The sequence below is a fragment of the Phyllobates terribilis genome, unplaced genomic scaffold (genome assembly GCF_046119375.1).
Source record: "Phyllobates terribilis strain yellow unplaced genomic scaffold, ASM4611937v1 Scaffold_3__8_contigs__length_932513732, whole genome shotgun sequence".
Taxonomy (NCBI): domain Eukaryota; kingdom Metazoa; phylum Chordata; class Amphibia; order Anura; family Dendrobatidae; genus Phyllobates; species Phyllobates terribilis.
Genome location: NW_027362763.1, coordinates 182,360,853 through 182,377,661, shown reverse-complemented (window position 1 = coordinate 182,377,661; position 16,809 = coordinate 182,360,853).

Sequence of the window (16,809 nt, the reverse complement as noted above, 5' to 3'; positions counted from 1 at the left end):
AGATGGAGAATTGATAAATTATGTTGTTTTTCCACTTTTGAGCTTTGTTAAGCCAAAAATATATTTAAATACCTATGTTATTATATAAACTATGCACCTCTAAGGGTTTGAGTTGATCCCCTTTTATATCGGACTGACTGACCTTCATTTCTTAAAGCAATGATGGCCACTCGTTTTTCTTTACTTAGCTGCTTTTTTCTTGCCATAATACAAATTCTAACAGACTATTCAGTAGGACTATCAGCTGTGTATCCATCTGACTTCTGCACAACACAACTGATGGTCCCAACCCCATTTATAAGGCAAGAAATCCCACTTACTAAACCTGACAGGGCACACCTGTGAAGTGAAAACCATTTCCGGTGACTACTTCTTGAAGCTCATCAAGAGAATGCCAAGAGTGTGCAAAGCAGTCATCAAAGCAAAAGGTGGCTACTTTGAAGAACCTAGAATATAAGACATATTTTCAGTTGTTTCACACTTTTTTGTTAAGTATATAATTCCACATGTGTTAATTCATAGTTTTGATGCCTTCAGTGTGAAAGTACAATTTTCATAGTCAGGAAAATACAGAAAAATCTTTAAATGAGAAGGTGTGTCCAAACTTTTGGTCTGCACTGTGTATGTATATATATATTTATATATATATATATATATATATATATATATATATATATATAAATTGTTTTTTACACCTATCTGACTAACCTCACTGCGTGTCTCTGCGCGTTGCATTTCTGACACCTGCATTACATGGCCTTGCAGACACCACCTTGATTCTTTCATCGTCCCTCCCTCTCTCGGACCCAGCGGTGATCTCCACCTTCTGCTGCTAATTAACACACCCTTGCTGTATCTTTAAATACACTTAGTTTTTCCAGAGAGTTCCTGATGATAGAGTTAATTCCTCTGTTCAGGTCTGGAATTCTAGCAATTGGCTAATTTCTTCTTGGAGTTCCTTTGTGGATTGTAGTCATGATCTCTCTGGTGTTTTCTCAAAGCTAAGTGTATCACCTTGTCTGTCTCCCTGGTTTGTTTTTAGTTGCAGTGGGGATGACTAGTGCTTACCTCTCCCCATCCCTACCTAGGGCTAACTCTATGGTCAGTCAGGGCTAAGGAATCCTGCTCGGCGATAGGTGCGGAACCTATTTAAGGATGGTAGGGGAGTCAGGGTGTTGTTAGATCATCTTAGGGGTCTCCACTCCTCCTTTCCCTAGCTGCTGGGCTTCCCCCTTTTCCTGTCATTGTACGCTGGGTTCTTCCCATACCTAGCATAACAGCATGCATACCAGCTTATGCTCCGGCTCATTTCTTTGATTTTTTTGCAGTTTTTTGTACTTTGCAAAAACAGGGGCATGGCTTTATCTTTCTGAGCTAGGCATTTCATCCTTATAGCTTCCCATGGCAAGGTGCCTGCACAGTTGGACTTGTGTCTTATTCTGCCCCTTCTATATCAAAGTCGGCTGATACAAGGTGAGGTTTTAATATTAGATAGAACCGTCTTCATTGGCGTACACCTTATTGCGGTGTGATGGCTTTAACGCTTTTTTAAAAAAATCCATGATTCAAAGTAGGGACAGTGTTCTTTTCTTGATATGCTTCATTTTTCCATCTGTGAACATAGAGCTGATGTGACTTGCCAAAAACTTCCATTTTGTCTCATCTGTCCATAGGACATTCTCCCAGAAGCTTTGTGGCTTGTCAACATGTAGTTTGACAAATTCCAGTCTGGCTTTTTTATGATTTTTTTTCAACAGTGGTGTTCTCCCTGTTCGTCTCCCATGAAGTCCACTTTGGATCCAACAATGATGGATGGTGCGATCTGACACTGATGTTCCTTGAGCTTGAAGTTCACCTTTAAACTCTTTAGAAGTTATTCTGGGCTCTTTTGTTACCAATCGTATTATCCGTCTCTTTGGTTTGTCATCAATTTTCCTCCAGCAGCCACGTCCAGGGAGGTTGGCTACAGTCCCATGGATCTTAAATTTCTGAATAATATGTGCAACTGTAGTCACAGGAACATCAAGCTGCTTGGAGATGGTCTTATAACCTTTACCTTTAACATGCTTGTCAATAATTTTCTTTCTAATCTCCTGAGACAACTCTTTCCTTTGCATCCTCTGGTCCATGTTGAGTGGGGTACATACCATGTCACCAAACAGCACAGTGTGTATGTGTAGCCCTATATACAGGCCCACTGACTGATTACAAGATTGTAGACATCTGTGATGCTAATTACTGGACACAACTTGATTTAACTAGTGATGAGCGAGCACTAAAATGCTGGGGTACTCGTTGCTTGGGTCGGGCAAATTAGAATATTCGGGTGCTCGGGAAATATGTTAAGGAATATCCTTTCCAGGGTAATGACTTGTATATAAGGCAAAATCCTCCACACCTTGGGTTATGTTCACACGTAGCATTTTTGATACGTTTTTGCACTTTTGCATTGCTTTCAACCAAGACAAATGCATTCACTGGGAAATGTCATTTTAACATTTTACAAGCTTATCTGGCCATGTGGTGTGTGACACATCATTAGGCACATGCATACAGTGCTGAAAAGACATGAGAACAGCATGGGGAAGACCCCTGGTAGCATCTCTGACTCCCAGGTCACTGCCTAAAAGTGTGCCCATCATAAGTGATCCTTTGCGAATGCGAAGGTGCATTCCGCCATGCACCTGTCGTTGCAGACTTGCAACGATCACCGTCCATGTCCTCATCCCAGTGCATCGTTCAGCTGTCCCTATCCCATTCCTTGGAATGCAAGTGCAAGTATTCAGCCAGGCACCCACCCACCCACAGGCTGCAATACTATACTGCCAAATTTTTGACAGCGGCTTGCACTTGAAATATGACCTTTTAGGCTCGTGGAGGCGGAAGCTGTCCACAATCTTATGGCGGAGGTAACCGGGTATCCATACTCGGTCCCCAGCCGCCACTATTTGTCCCGGTGTCGTCTCCGCCTTCCACAAACATGGGTCCCACAACATTACCCGTGTCCTCCCCAGTGAACTTACTGGGAAGGACCGCTTACCCACAAACACATGGTCAAGTGAATGTGGCCAGGGATGGTATGGAGCCAGTACACAGCTTTTTTTGCTGAATTGTATTTTACCACAGCCATGTTCTTTAGCTTGGTGAAAGGACTTGGGAAACCATATGTACTCCAGCTGTCATTTCTCCCAGGAAGTCCTCTAAAGCTGCTTTCACTTGAAATGTGGACTTTTAGGCTTGTGGAGGCAGAAGCTTTTCACAACCTCATGCCGGCGGCGGCTGGGTGTCCATACTCGGTCCCCAGCTGCCACTATTTCTCCCGATATCGTCTCCGCCTTCCACAAGCACGGGTCCAACAACATTACCCGTGCCCTCCCCAGTGCACTTACTGGGAAGGACCGCCTAACCGCAAACACGTGGTCAAGTGAATGTGGCCAGGGACGGGACGGAGCCAATCCACAGCTTTTTTTGCTGAGAGTTGTATTTCACCACAGCCATATTCTTTAGCTTGGTGAATGGACTGGCATAGAGGGAAACCATATCTACTCTGGGTGTCATTTCTCCCAGGAAGTTCTCTAATGCAGCTTGTTGCAAACGCAATGGCAACCCGTCTAACATCAGCTCACACTTGTCTGTGGTGCTTTGACACACAAAAATCTTTTTTTGTGCATTTAATTTCATGACTACAGAGCTGGGCAATGGCCTGATCTTCAATGCGGTTTGAGAAATAACATGCATAAGCACGTCCGAACCACATTAAAAAAGCAGCCATAGAGTGTCCAGGAACCTTCCCCCACACTTTTCTTAGCCTGGGCTGCTTCTTGGCAGGGTTGGACAGGCCCACCAGAGAACCGGAGACTCCTCCAGTGGGCCCTGGCTTCTCCTTCAGGAGAGTTCATAGTACCGAGGTGAGGCCATGATGATGATAGAGGCCACCAACTGCTTAGTTTTCTGTTACTTGGAATACAAGCACAAGTATGCAGCCAGCCACCCACCTACCCACAGGCCGTAATACTAATCTGCCAGATTTCTGGGTAGCTGCTTGCACTTGAAATGTGGCCTTTTAGGCTCGTGGAGGCGGAAGCTTTTCACAACCTCATGCCGGCAGTGGCCGGGTGTCCATACTCTGTACCAAGCCGCTACTATTTCTCCCGTTGTCGTCTCCGCCTTCCACAAGCACGGGTCCCACAACATTACCCATGCCCTCCCCAGTGAACTTACTGGGAAGGACCGCTTACCCACAAAGACGTGGTCAAGTGAATGTGGCCAGGGACGGTACAGAGACAGTCCACAGCTTTTTTTGCTAAGTTGTATTTAACCACAGCCATATTCTTTAGCTTGGTGAAAGGACTTGGGAAACCATATGTACTCCAGCTGTCATTTTTCCCAGGAAGTCCTCTAAAGCTGCTTTCACTTGAAATGTCAAGAAAGAAAGAATTGTGCAATGTTAGGGAAGCGCTAGAACAACTAGACAGGGAGGAGATTAAGGTTATAACACACAAACCTTTCATTGTTTAATACGCTCTGTAACGCCACAACTCGTTTCAATAGCAGAAGCTATCTTCCTCAGGTAGATCCTTCACTTGAAATGTGGCCTTTTAGGCTCGTGGAGGCGGAAGCTTTTCACAACCTCATGCCTCATGGCTCTTGTCCATACTCGGTCTCCAGCCGCCACTATTTCTCCCGGTGTTGTCTCCGTCTTCTACAAGGGCGGGTCCCTGAACACTACTGCTGGTACTTTTCTGTGGGAATCTGCTTGCCTCCTACCAGTCTCTAATATTTAAAAAATAAACTATGGTACCAGTAGTGAAGCCATCTCCAATTTCCTTCCCAGGAATTTTATTTGGTAGACTGAGTAGCTGCCCAAATACATTAGTTTCTCACAAAGGAGCTGAAGATAGAGTGGCAGTAGGTGCAAGTTTCTCCAGCCTGTTAGATATTAGAGGGTGAACGGCAGCACATTGGATCAGTGGTTAGCACTGAAGCCTTGCAGCGCTGGGATCCTGGGTTCAAATCCCAGCAAGGAAAACATCTGCAAGGATTTTGTATGTTCTCCCCGTGTTTGCGTGGAATTCCACCTCAGTAAAAAAGCAGCCATAGAGTGTCCGGGAACCTTCCCACACACTTTTCTTAGCCAGGACTGCTTCTCGACAGGGTTGGACGGTCCCACCAGAGAATCCTCTGGCGTGCCCTGGCTTCTACATCAGGAGAGTTCATGATAGTGCTAATTTTGCAGCTACTATGGGGCTCTTGAGCGGGGGAGAAAGGTGAGCCCTCAGAATCAAATCCTCTGGTGGGCCCAATGTTTTTCAATCTGAAACAGCTTCTCAGTGGGAATTGTATTTCACCACAGCCATTTTCTTTAGCTCGGTGAAAGGACTGGCATAGAAGGAAACTGTATGTACTCCAGCTGTGATTTCTCCGTCACCAGGTTCCGCCCATTGTCACACACAACCATGCCTGGCTGTATGTTCCGTGGTGAGAGCCACAGGCTGCTGTGTTACAGCTTTCAACAACTCTGCACCGCTGGGCGGTTTGTCAATTAAGCATTAAGCATGTTATCTTCAGCACAGCCTGTTGCCGATTGGCCAAGGCAGTGCTGCAGTGCTTTCAGCTTGTGACTGATGTGGTCATTTCGGAGAAGGAGGAGGAGGTGCAGGAGCTGAACAATGTGATTACATTGAGTTTACATTGGCTACTTTGTTTTTTATACTAAAGAAAAATCCTACTGTTTTTTTTCTTTTTTTAAGACAAATGCATTCACCGGGAAATGTAATTTTAACATTTTACAACCTTACCTGGCAATGTGGTGTGTGACACATCATCAGACACATCTGGTTTTATTTGTGATGGAGGGACTCTGAAAGTCACAAAGCCTATTTTTATAGGGCCATCAGGTGGCCCTTACTATTTTGAGAACACGAGGGTCATGGGAAAGGCAGCCTGACATAAACTCAGCCATGTGTGCCAGACTGCTAACAGGCAATACTTCCGTGTCCTCACCAAGAGGACGAGTGACCATGCTCTCCTTGTCCTTCTCCTTTCTGTCCTCAGATGGTATGACAGTTGTGCAGGTAGTACCGTCTATAGCGCATGAAACTATCTCCTGTTCTTTGTCCTCCTCCTCCTCTTCCTCATTGTCACTCAATCCACATTGGGATGAAATGAGGTTGTGCTGTTTGCAATCACCCTGTATGGTTCCTTGCTCCATCTCATCGTGCTCTGCCTGCAATGCATCCTCTTTGATTGTGAACAGAGTGCGTTTCAGAAGACAGAGAAGTGGGATGGTGATGCTAATTATGGAATCATCGACGCTCACCATCTTGGTGGAGTCCTCAAAGTTTTGGAGGAGGGTACATATGTCTGACATTCATGTCCACTCCAGAGGTCTTATGTGTGGAGTCTGAACTGAATACCGATGGTCTTTTTGATGCTGGTACTCAACAATTGCCCTCTTCTGCTCACAAATCCTTCCCAACATCTGCAGTGTAGAGTTCCAACGCATGGGGACATCACACACCAGTCTGTGAGCCGGTAGCTGCAAATGCTGCTGAAGCAGGGCAAGGGCAGCGGAAGCTATAGGTGACTTTCTAAAATGGGCACACAGATGGTTTACTTTGACAAGAAGATCCGGCTGCTCCAGGTAGGATTTGAGAAATCACTGAAACACGAGGTTAAGCATATGGGCCAGACATGGTACTTGTGTGAGCTCGCCTCGCCTCAGAGCCACCACCAGGTTCCGGCTATTGTCACACACGACCGTGCCTGGCTGTAGGTTTAGTGGTGTGAGCCACAGATCTGCCTGCTCCTTCAGAGCTGTCCACAACTCTTCAGCATTGTGCGGTTTGTCTCCTAAGCATATTAGCTTCAACAGAGTCTGTTGCTGCTTGGCCAAGGCAGTAGTACAGTGCTTCCAGCTTGTGACTGATGTGGTAATTTCAGAGATGGAGGCTGAAGAGGAGGGGGAGGCTGAGGATGATGAGGTGCAGGAGCTGTAGACTGTGGGAATTGAATGACCTAGGGTCTGCGATCCTTGGCGTCAGGAGGACGTGTTCCGTCCCAAGGTCCAACTGAGTTCCGGCTTCCACTATGTTAGCCCAGTGTGCCGTAAGCGAGATGTACCGTCCCTGCCAACAATCACTTGTCCACGTGTCCGTGGTTAGGCGGACTTTCCTGGTAACTGCGTTGTAGAGGGCACGGCTAATGTTTTGGGACACGTGGTTGTGTAATGCGTGGACGGCACACCGGGAGAAATAGTAGAGGCTGGGGACCGAGTACTGAGGGATGGCCGCCTCCATCAGGTTGCGGAATGCTTCCCTCTCCATGAGCCTAAAAGGCAACAAGCAGTCCCGGGAATTTAGTACTGTGGCCTGTGGGGCGTTGGCTGCATATTTGGGGTCTGGACAACTGAACGCTGCGCTGGGACAAGGACGTGGACATGCTTCCTGATGCTGCTACTTGAGAGTGTGCAATGACAGGTGCAGGGAAGAAGGCATCTTCGCATGCACCATGGACAGGCGATTGGCTTGCATGCACAACAGTGGAAGAAGCAGTGGTGCCACCTGCAGAAACTGTTCCTGGATCCTGGGGTTCGACCCACAAAGTTGGGTGCTTTTCTGCAATGTGCCTGATCATGCTGGTGGTGGTCAGGCTGGTCGTTTTGCCACCCCTGCTGATGCTGGCCTGGCAGGTGGTGCAAATGGCCTTTTTGGGGTTATCGGCAGAGTCTTTAAAAAACAACCAGACTCGGGAAGACCTAACAGCTGGCAACTTCCTTTGTGTTGGTGTTATGGGGAACGGTTGCCTGCCTTCTTTCTGCGGCCACCACACTGCTTCTTCCTGCCTAAGGGGTGCTCTGCCTCCCTCCCCCTCTGTGCTGCTGTTCTCGTTCTGCATGTCCTCCTGCCATGTTGGGTCAGTTACTATATCATCTGACTCGCCCAGGGGGACACGGGGGGAATCGGTACCCGGGCCTTTATCTTCTGTGGGATGTCACAGCAGTCGACTCCCAGGCCCGTACCCTGGGGTCACTCTTTAAAAGAGGGTTTGTTAACAGTTTTGTCTCGTGACTCCACCTGTGTTTCCCGGTAATGAGTACCGGCGCTGCTGCAGACCTCCGGGGGTGATGGGATGGCAGCTGGGATGTTTCTGCTCCCCACAGGCGGAGCAGGCCCCCGGGGCAGGGTTGATGAAAAGGATGCAGGTGAGAGGTGGCCCAACCAGGGCCAGGGGAGAATAACAGACATGCACACAGGGGGTTGGCTTCAGTACCTTTACTGGTGTAGACGGCAGGTATGGTCCAGGGTACTTGATAGGAAGGGTGCACTTCTGGACTCTCCTCAGTGAGCGGGTATAAGGCCTCCTGATCTATTTCTTCCTCTCTCTCTGAAGCTTCTGGCCAGACTGGAACTAGGCCTAGCTTCTGTACTCTTTCCCTCTCCTCACCTGTATGCTTGGTGGTAAGAACTTGCTTCTGGCTACCACTATCCCTGGACGCTGGGGCCTCCGTGGTTCCTAGTTCTTTAAATGATTGTAGCTTCAGGTTGACCAGGGGTTTAGAATCCTCCTGGTATACCGGTTGTTCCTACTGGGCATAGAGGACCCTGTAGGCGCGGACCCGGTGTCCGGCTTGTGTCCTGGGGTGAGCCTAAGATGCTCCTCTGCCCCCATAACTCAGCTCACTCTTCTCCTTGCCTCCGGTCCCGCTCTAGGCCCCAAGGCTTCAGCACGTGCTTTAGGCCCTGGCTGGCCCTCAGCACAGCAGCTCACATGCTGCTTCTTTACTGATCTCAGTGCCACCACACACTCTGACTACCTAACTCCACCCTCCTATTTATATATCCCTAACAGGGCTCCCTCTGATGGTATGAGGTGGAAGCGTGGAGGTGTCTGTTATGTAATGAGGGCCTCTTGTGGAGAAGTCCGTCCATGCACCCTTTTGGGTCCTGTGGTACCTGTAATAGCAGGGTGCCACACATCCACCACCTCGTCTTCCACTTCCACACTTTGGTCCTCCTCCTGACTTTCTGGCAATTGTGTCTCATCATCGTCCACCTCTTGTGACACTTTCCCACCGTCGCCTTCGTGTGACCGTGGCTGCTCAATTATTTGGGCATCGCTATATGCAATCTCCTCTTGCCCCGCTTCAAGTGGACGGAGCGAGAGGCCCGAATCTATAAACGGAAAAGTGAACAGCTCTTCGGAGTGTCAAAGTGTTGGATCAGTTGTCTCCGGGCACTCGGCATGGTGGGAGGAAGAAGGTTCAGGGTGAGGAATATGCGGTCCAGACTCACAGCTACTGAGACTTGACCGTGTGGAAGACAAGGTGGTGGTGGTGGTGGCAGAGTGACTGAAAGCATTATCTGCTATCCAACCAGTAACCTTTTCACACTGCTCTGTGTTCAATAGTGGTGTTCTGCGGTCTTCTATTAATTGGGAAAGGAAGGTCGAGCGAGAAGATATGGGTGTTTGTTGTGGCACAATTTCAGCTTGCCCACGGCCTTGGCCTCTGCATGCACCAACACCATCACGTCCAGTTCCCTGTCCCTTGCCACGTGCATTGCCCATTTTAAATGGAGGACAATATCTTTCACGCTCACTACAAATGACTGAATTTGGAGCTAACTTATATGTGATCCGTGTGACGGAGAAAATAAAGTTTTAAATACCTGGCCTTTAGGTAACTATTTTGAACAACAAACTGGTGTCAATTGCTTCACTGACATACTGAAACAAATTTTTAATGGATGTCAGAAATGGCAGTATTTTCAGTGCAATTATATGTGATCCGTGTGACGGACAATCCACAGTTTTAACCCCTTCGCAACCCCGGGATTTTCCATTTTTGCATTTTCGTTTTTTGCTCCCCTTGCTCCCAGAGCCATAGCGTTTTTTTTTGGTCAATATGGCCGTGTGAGGGCTTATTTTTTGCAGGACGAGTTGTACTTTTGAACAACATTACTGTTTTTTTCATATCGTGTAAGGGAAGACGGGAAGAAAATTCCAAGTGCGGTGAAATTGCCAAAAAAGTGCAATACCATAGATGTTTTTTTTTATTTATTTTTACCACGTTCACTGAATGATAAAGCTGACCTGCCAATCTTATTCTCCAGGTCATTATGAGTTCGAAGATACCAAACATGTATAGGTTCTTTTTTATTTAAGTGGTGAAAAAAAATTCCAATGTTTGCTAAAAAAATAAAAATATGACGCAATTTTCCAAGACCCGTAGCGTCTCCATTTTTTGGGATCTGGGGCCAGTGAGTTCTTATTTCTTGCGCGCCGAGCTGTAGTTTTTATTGATACCATTTTGGGGTAGATCCAATGTTTTCTTCGCTTGTTATTGCATTTTATTGCAATGTTGCGGTGACCAAAAAACGTAATTCTGGCGTTTAGAATTTTTTTCTCGTTACGCCATTTACCGATCGGATTAATTCTTTTGTTATATTGATAGATCGGGCGATTCTGAACGTGACGATACCAAATATGTGTATGTGTTTTTTTTTTATTATTTTATTTTGAATGGGGCGAATGGGGGGTGATTTAAACTTTTATATTTTTTTAATTTTTTTAATATTTTTAAAAACAATTTTTTTCACTTTTTGCATGCTTCTATAGTCTCCATAGGAAACTAGAAGCAGCACTTGTCTGATCGCCTCTGGTACATAGAGGTGATGAGCAGATCTCCTCTTTGTAGCAGAAATGGTCCTGTGCTCTGAGCGCTGACCACTAGGTGGCGATCATAGCAATCAGCACATGACAACCACTGGGGTCTGCTGCAGACCCAGGGTTGTCATGCCCATGCATCAGTGACCCCGATCACGTGATGGGGTCACCGATGGGCTGGGTAAGTGACGCGCATACGGCGCAGCGATGTTAAAGGCCGCTGTTAGAGATTGACAGCGGCATTTAACATGTTAACAGCCGTGGGTGGAACACGATTCCACCTTCAGCTGTTGCAGGCACATGTCAGCTGTAATAATCAGCTGACATGTGCCCTGTTCAGTGTGGACTCAGTGCCGGAGCCCACGCTGAACAGGAGGTGACAGCCTGGTGCGTACTAATACGCCACCGGCTGTAAAGGGGTTAAATAGATGGATTTTTAGCGCTGTAATATGGAAAGGACCTGGCTGTATTCTGCAATGCCATCAAGCAAATGGCGCAGAACAACGGTGTTATCTGGATGGCTTTTTAAGCAAATAATGAGGATTAATATCGAAAAAAAATTATTCCTGGCCCCTGAGACCTGGGCCTATTTCTAGAAAGAACAGCAGCAGCAGACAAAACTGTAATGAGCCTCTTGTGCTATGTGCACTGCAGTCTGCTATATACCATGCCTGTCTGCCTATATACACTGCCTGCCTGATATCACTGCAGATGGATTAGTCGTCAGAAGGACTGTTTGTTGAGATGAATATGTGTCTCTAATATAGTTTGGTACACCTACACTAACTAGAAACAAGCAAATCTCTCCCTAGGTCAGCAGTACCTCTCCCTACACTGTCTGATTCCGGAGTGACTGTGACCAGCATGGCGGCGCCAGGTTTGATATAGACCTGATGACGCTGTGCGGCCAGTCAATCACTGTAATGCCACAATCAACATGGCTACGGCATTACAGTGAGTGGCAGGCAATCCCTGCATGTTCATTGGCTCTGTAAAGAGCGCCAAACATGCAGGGAGGAGACCTGAGCTCTCGCCGAGCAACCCCGGAAATACTCTGCGAGCACTGAGCATCTCGAGTAGTGAGATGCGCGGATGATCACCGAGCAGTTGCGAGCATGCTCGCTCATCACTATATTTAACATGTCCCTTTTGTCACATTTTCAGGGATATCATCATTTCTGTCCAAGCCTATTTCATGAGTTTATTTATTTTTTTAAATTCTGTGGAAACAGGGTTAAAAAGCATTGACTGACTTTCATTTGTTCATTTTCATAGATTTATAATTTATTACTACTTTTGTCAGATTCAAGTTATTTCTGTGACCAACAATTTTGACCACGTGTGTATACTAACTTATGCACTGGCTCATTTCTTTAGTTTTACTACAATACATAAGTGTATTATCATTGCAATCAAAGGATCACACGTCCAAGTCCCCTTGTGGGACCGGTAAATATTGTAAAAATAAAAAAATAATTAAAAAAGAATTTAAAGTGTAAAGAAATATCTAAATATAGTAAAACACAAATCTCATTTTTAATAAAAAAAAGTTTAATTGTAAAAAAAAATATCCCTGCAAAAAATTCACATATTTGGTATCACCGTGTTTCAAATGACCTGTACTATAAAAATGTTTCATTTTTTGTTAATCACAGTGAGTGTAAAAAAGATATGAAAAACAGAATTGCTGTTCCTGTTATTGTGTTATATGAGCTTCGGGGAGATGGTCGCGCGCGCCGGGGGCCTGCGCCGCTCGCCGCCCCGGCCCGCGTTCAGGCACTGCCCGCATCCAGTCTAAACCCAGCCAGACACCAAGGGCCCTCAGCCAGACGCCCGCGGCCCCCGGCCGGATGCCCGCGGCACCTCACCTCCTCCTCCTTTGCTGTTGCCGCCACCACCACCACCACCGCCGGTCCCGGTCCCCAGGCAGGCCTCGGCAGCACACAGCCAGACCCCGGTCCCTGCCCTCAGGCAGGCAGGCCCCTATCACCAAACACTGGCCCCGGCCCTCAGCCAGGGCCCGGCCCCCAGCCATGCACGAGGCCTCAGCCAGGCCCCCTGCCATGCACTGGGCCTCAGCCAGGCCCCAAACCTGAGCCATGTCCCAGCCCGCAGCCTGGCATCGGGCCCCAGCCAGGCCCCAGCCCCCAGCCAGGCCCCGGCCACCAGCCTGGCATCGGGCCCCAGCCATCTCTTCTGCTGTAGCCACCAGGTTCCTGAGGGAGGGAATGGAGGGCCCTGCAATCCTGCTTCACCACAACTCCCCACTGCTGGAGCACCGGATTCCTGAAGGACCCTGCCTCCTGTGACCCTTGCTCCTCCGACCCCCAGGTAAGATACTGTATCTATTAAGACTATAAGACGGATCCTATCTTATAAAAATATATTTTTTTTCTATATTTCACCCTAAAATTTGGGGTGCGTCTTATGGTCCAGTGCATCTTATAGTCTGAAAAATATGGTATCTCTCTGATTTAAGGGCATGAAAATTAACATTTTGGAAATTATGAAATTTTAAATTTTTTTGCCAACATTTCCATTTTTTTTTTACAAATAAACGCAAGACATATCAATTACATTTTACCACTATCATGAAGTACAATATGTCACAAAAAAACATTCTCAGAATCAGTGGGATTCATTGAAGCGTTCCAGAGTTATTACCTCATAAAGTGACAGTGGTCAGAATTGTAAAAATTGGCCCGTTCATTAACGTGTAAACCACCCCCGGTAGTAAAGGGGTTAATAATGTGGATCATACTTCCTAAATAGTTTTGCTTTAATTGGTCTTACCTGCCACACTAATTATCACAGGTGATTGAGATTGATTTCAGTGATCCAAAGAGCCCTGAGTTACAATATCATCTATGAGTATATTTGAAAAACAAAAAATTACATTTTTATGACACTTAATTCCAATTTCCATAATAATTTGGAATGTGGTGTATGAATATTACATTAGTACAACTCTAGAGACAGTGGCAGTTCTTTGAAAGAGACCTGTTGGTTTGAAGAACCTTTGACTTGACTACCCATGAACAAGTAGTCCAGATTGTACTACCTAGACATGATGCAAAAGAGATCTTAGAGGTCTATCATGACTTATCTAGACATTTTGGTTGCCACAAGACAGGAGCCAACAGTCAAAAGAAGTTCTATTGGATCAGGATGAGAGGTGATATAGAAAGATGGTGCTGTGAACCTACTGCTTACACCCGGAGATGTAGAAAAACCTCTTACCAGATGGTACCTTTGCACCCAACAGTCAACCATAAGCCACTTTAGTTGGTTGCATTTGATCATGTGAAACAGTAGCCTGCCAGAATTGGAGTCTCCTACGCCTTGACTATCATCAACCACGACATACAAAATTTTCTGCGGCAGTGTGCCTTCTATGGCTGTATGAAAATGTGGACAACTGCATATATCATCCACAGTATAATGGCCTGTACGAATAGATGAGCCAGACCTTAATTGACATATTTGTAGCATACCATTTGTATAATCGTGTGTGGGGTTCATGCACGTGTCTTCTTGCGCTAAGTGTCATCGGCACCAAGAGTGGGCAGTTATTTCATTTGGCAGTTAGTCACTGCAGGAGTCAGGTAACCACACTTTATACCCTCTTTAACTACGCACCGAAAGATAGTACACTCACATTAAGCAATGTTTCTATATGTTTTCACTCTCTCCCCTATAGTCCTCCACTTTCTACTAATACCTAGACCTTGTAATGAACTGTTCATCTCTCCTTCCATCCTACCCCTTCATCTCACCTCCTACTCAGAATTGTTCTTTAATATTCAATCCTCTGTCTCTAAACACAGACAGTCACCTCAAGCTCTCTCCTGCTCCCACCTGCTAACACTTTCTCTGCTCCTCCTGACTGCTGGCGATATCTCACCAAACCTTGGCCCTCCTCACCACATCCCCACAGTCACTTCTACCTCTTATCCACGACCTACCACAAATTTCTGTAACCTCTCTAACCTTATACTCATCCGCCCAACCCCCACTTTCCCAGTCCCACTAACAGGAGCTCTCTGGAACGCTCACCTCTCCCTGTATCTGACCACAACCTACTCACATTCTCTTCCCTCTCCTCCCCAGGTACACAATCCCCACTCCACAAACTTGCATACCCTTGCAGAAATCTCAAACACTTCGACCTACACTCACTCTCTGAATCTCTTCTCCCTCTTACAGATATAAGTTCCTTACACAATGCAGATGTTGCTTTATATAACACCACAACAGCTGCAGCCCTCAATTCGGTCACCCCCCTCACACATACCAAAGCTCGCACAATCAACAGGCAACCCTGGCACACCGGCCTGACTAAAGAACTGAGACGGATCTCCAGGGTTGCTGGGCGGAGATGGAAAAAGTCCAACTCCAACGAGCACTTCATCGCAGTGCCGAACGCCTGTGGAGGAAAACTCGCACACTAGAAAACTTTATCCACTACAAATTTATGTTAAAAACATATAACTCTGCCCTTCACCTCACCAAACAGACCTTCTTCACCACTCTGATATCCTCACTATGCAACAACCCCAGAAAACTCTTCGATACCTTTCACTTCCTCCTCAGTCCTAAAGCGCAGGCCCCCATTACGGACATTTGTGCCGAGGACTTGGCCTCCTACTTCACATAGAAAATAGACACCATCCGTCAGGAAATCGGCTCCCAGCTACTAAGTGCCGTAACTCCCATCCCTCCCCACATCCCCTCTGGATCACTCTCCACATTTGACCCAGTCACAGAAGACGAAGTCTCCAGGCTCCTCTCTTCTTCTCATCCCACTACATGCACCACTGACCCCATCCCCTCACATCTACTCCAGTCTCTTTCTTCAGTCGTCACTACTCACCTAACTAAAATCTTCAATCTCTCCCTCTCTTCTGGTATCTTTCCCTCCTCCTTCAAACACTCCATCATTACTCCATTATTAAAAAAGCCCTCTCTTGACCCTTCCTGCACAAGCAACTACTGACCAGTCTCCAATCTTCCCTTCATCTCTAAACTCTTCGAGCGCCTGGTCTACTCCCCCCTTACCAGTTACCTCTCCACTCACTCTCTTGTAGACCCATCACAGTCCGGCTTCCGCCCCCTACATTCTACAGAAACTGCACTCATCAAAGTAACCAATGACCTTCTGACAGCAAAAGGTAATGGTGACCACTCTCTGCTCATTCTTCTTGACCTCTCTGCAGCCTTTCACACTGTTGACCACCACCTCCTACTCTCTATGCTCCACTCAATCGGCATAAAGGACACTGCTCTCTCCTGGTTCTCCTCCTACCTATATGACCGCTCTTTCAGTGTATCGTTCGCTGGCTCCACTTCTTCCCCTCTTTCTCTCACTATTGGGGTTCCGCAGGGTTCAGTCCTTGGCCCTCTTCTCTTCTCTCTCTACACAGCCCCAATTGGACAGACCATCAGCAAATTTGGTTTTCAGTACCATCTTTATCCTGATGACACACAACTATACACCTCATCCCCTGACCTTTCCCCTGCTGTACTACAGAACACAAGTGACTGTCTGGCCGCAGTTTCTAACATCATGTCCACTCTCTACCTGAAACTCAACCTTTCCAAAGCTGAACTTCTTCTGCTCCCGCCATCTACTCACCTCTCTAAATCTGACATCTCTCTCTCCATGTGTGGCATCACAATAATGCCGAGCCAGCAGGAGTGTTGTCTGGGCGTTGTGTTTGACACCAATCTCTCCTTCACCTTCCACATACAATCTCTTGCCCGCTCTTGTCGCTTGCAACTGAAGAACATCTCTAGAATCCGCCCCTTTCTCACCTTGGAAACAACAAAACCCTCACTGTTGCCCTGATACACTCCCGTCTTAACTACTTTAACTCTCCATTAATTGCCCCCCCCTCACTCGACTTTTCCCCCTCCAGTCCATCCTTACTGCTGCAGCCAGGATCATCTATTTGGCTAACCGTTACTCAGACTCCTCCGCTCTGTGTCAGTCATTGCACTGGCTGCCCATGAATTATAGGATCCAATTTAAATTGCTTGTTCTTATCTACAAAGCTCTCCACAGTGTGGCACCCCCCTACATCTCTTCCCTCATTTCTGTTTATCGGCCTACCCGTTCTCTTCGCTCCGCAAGTGACTTTCGAC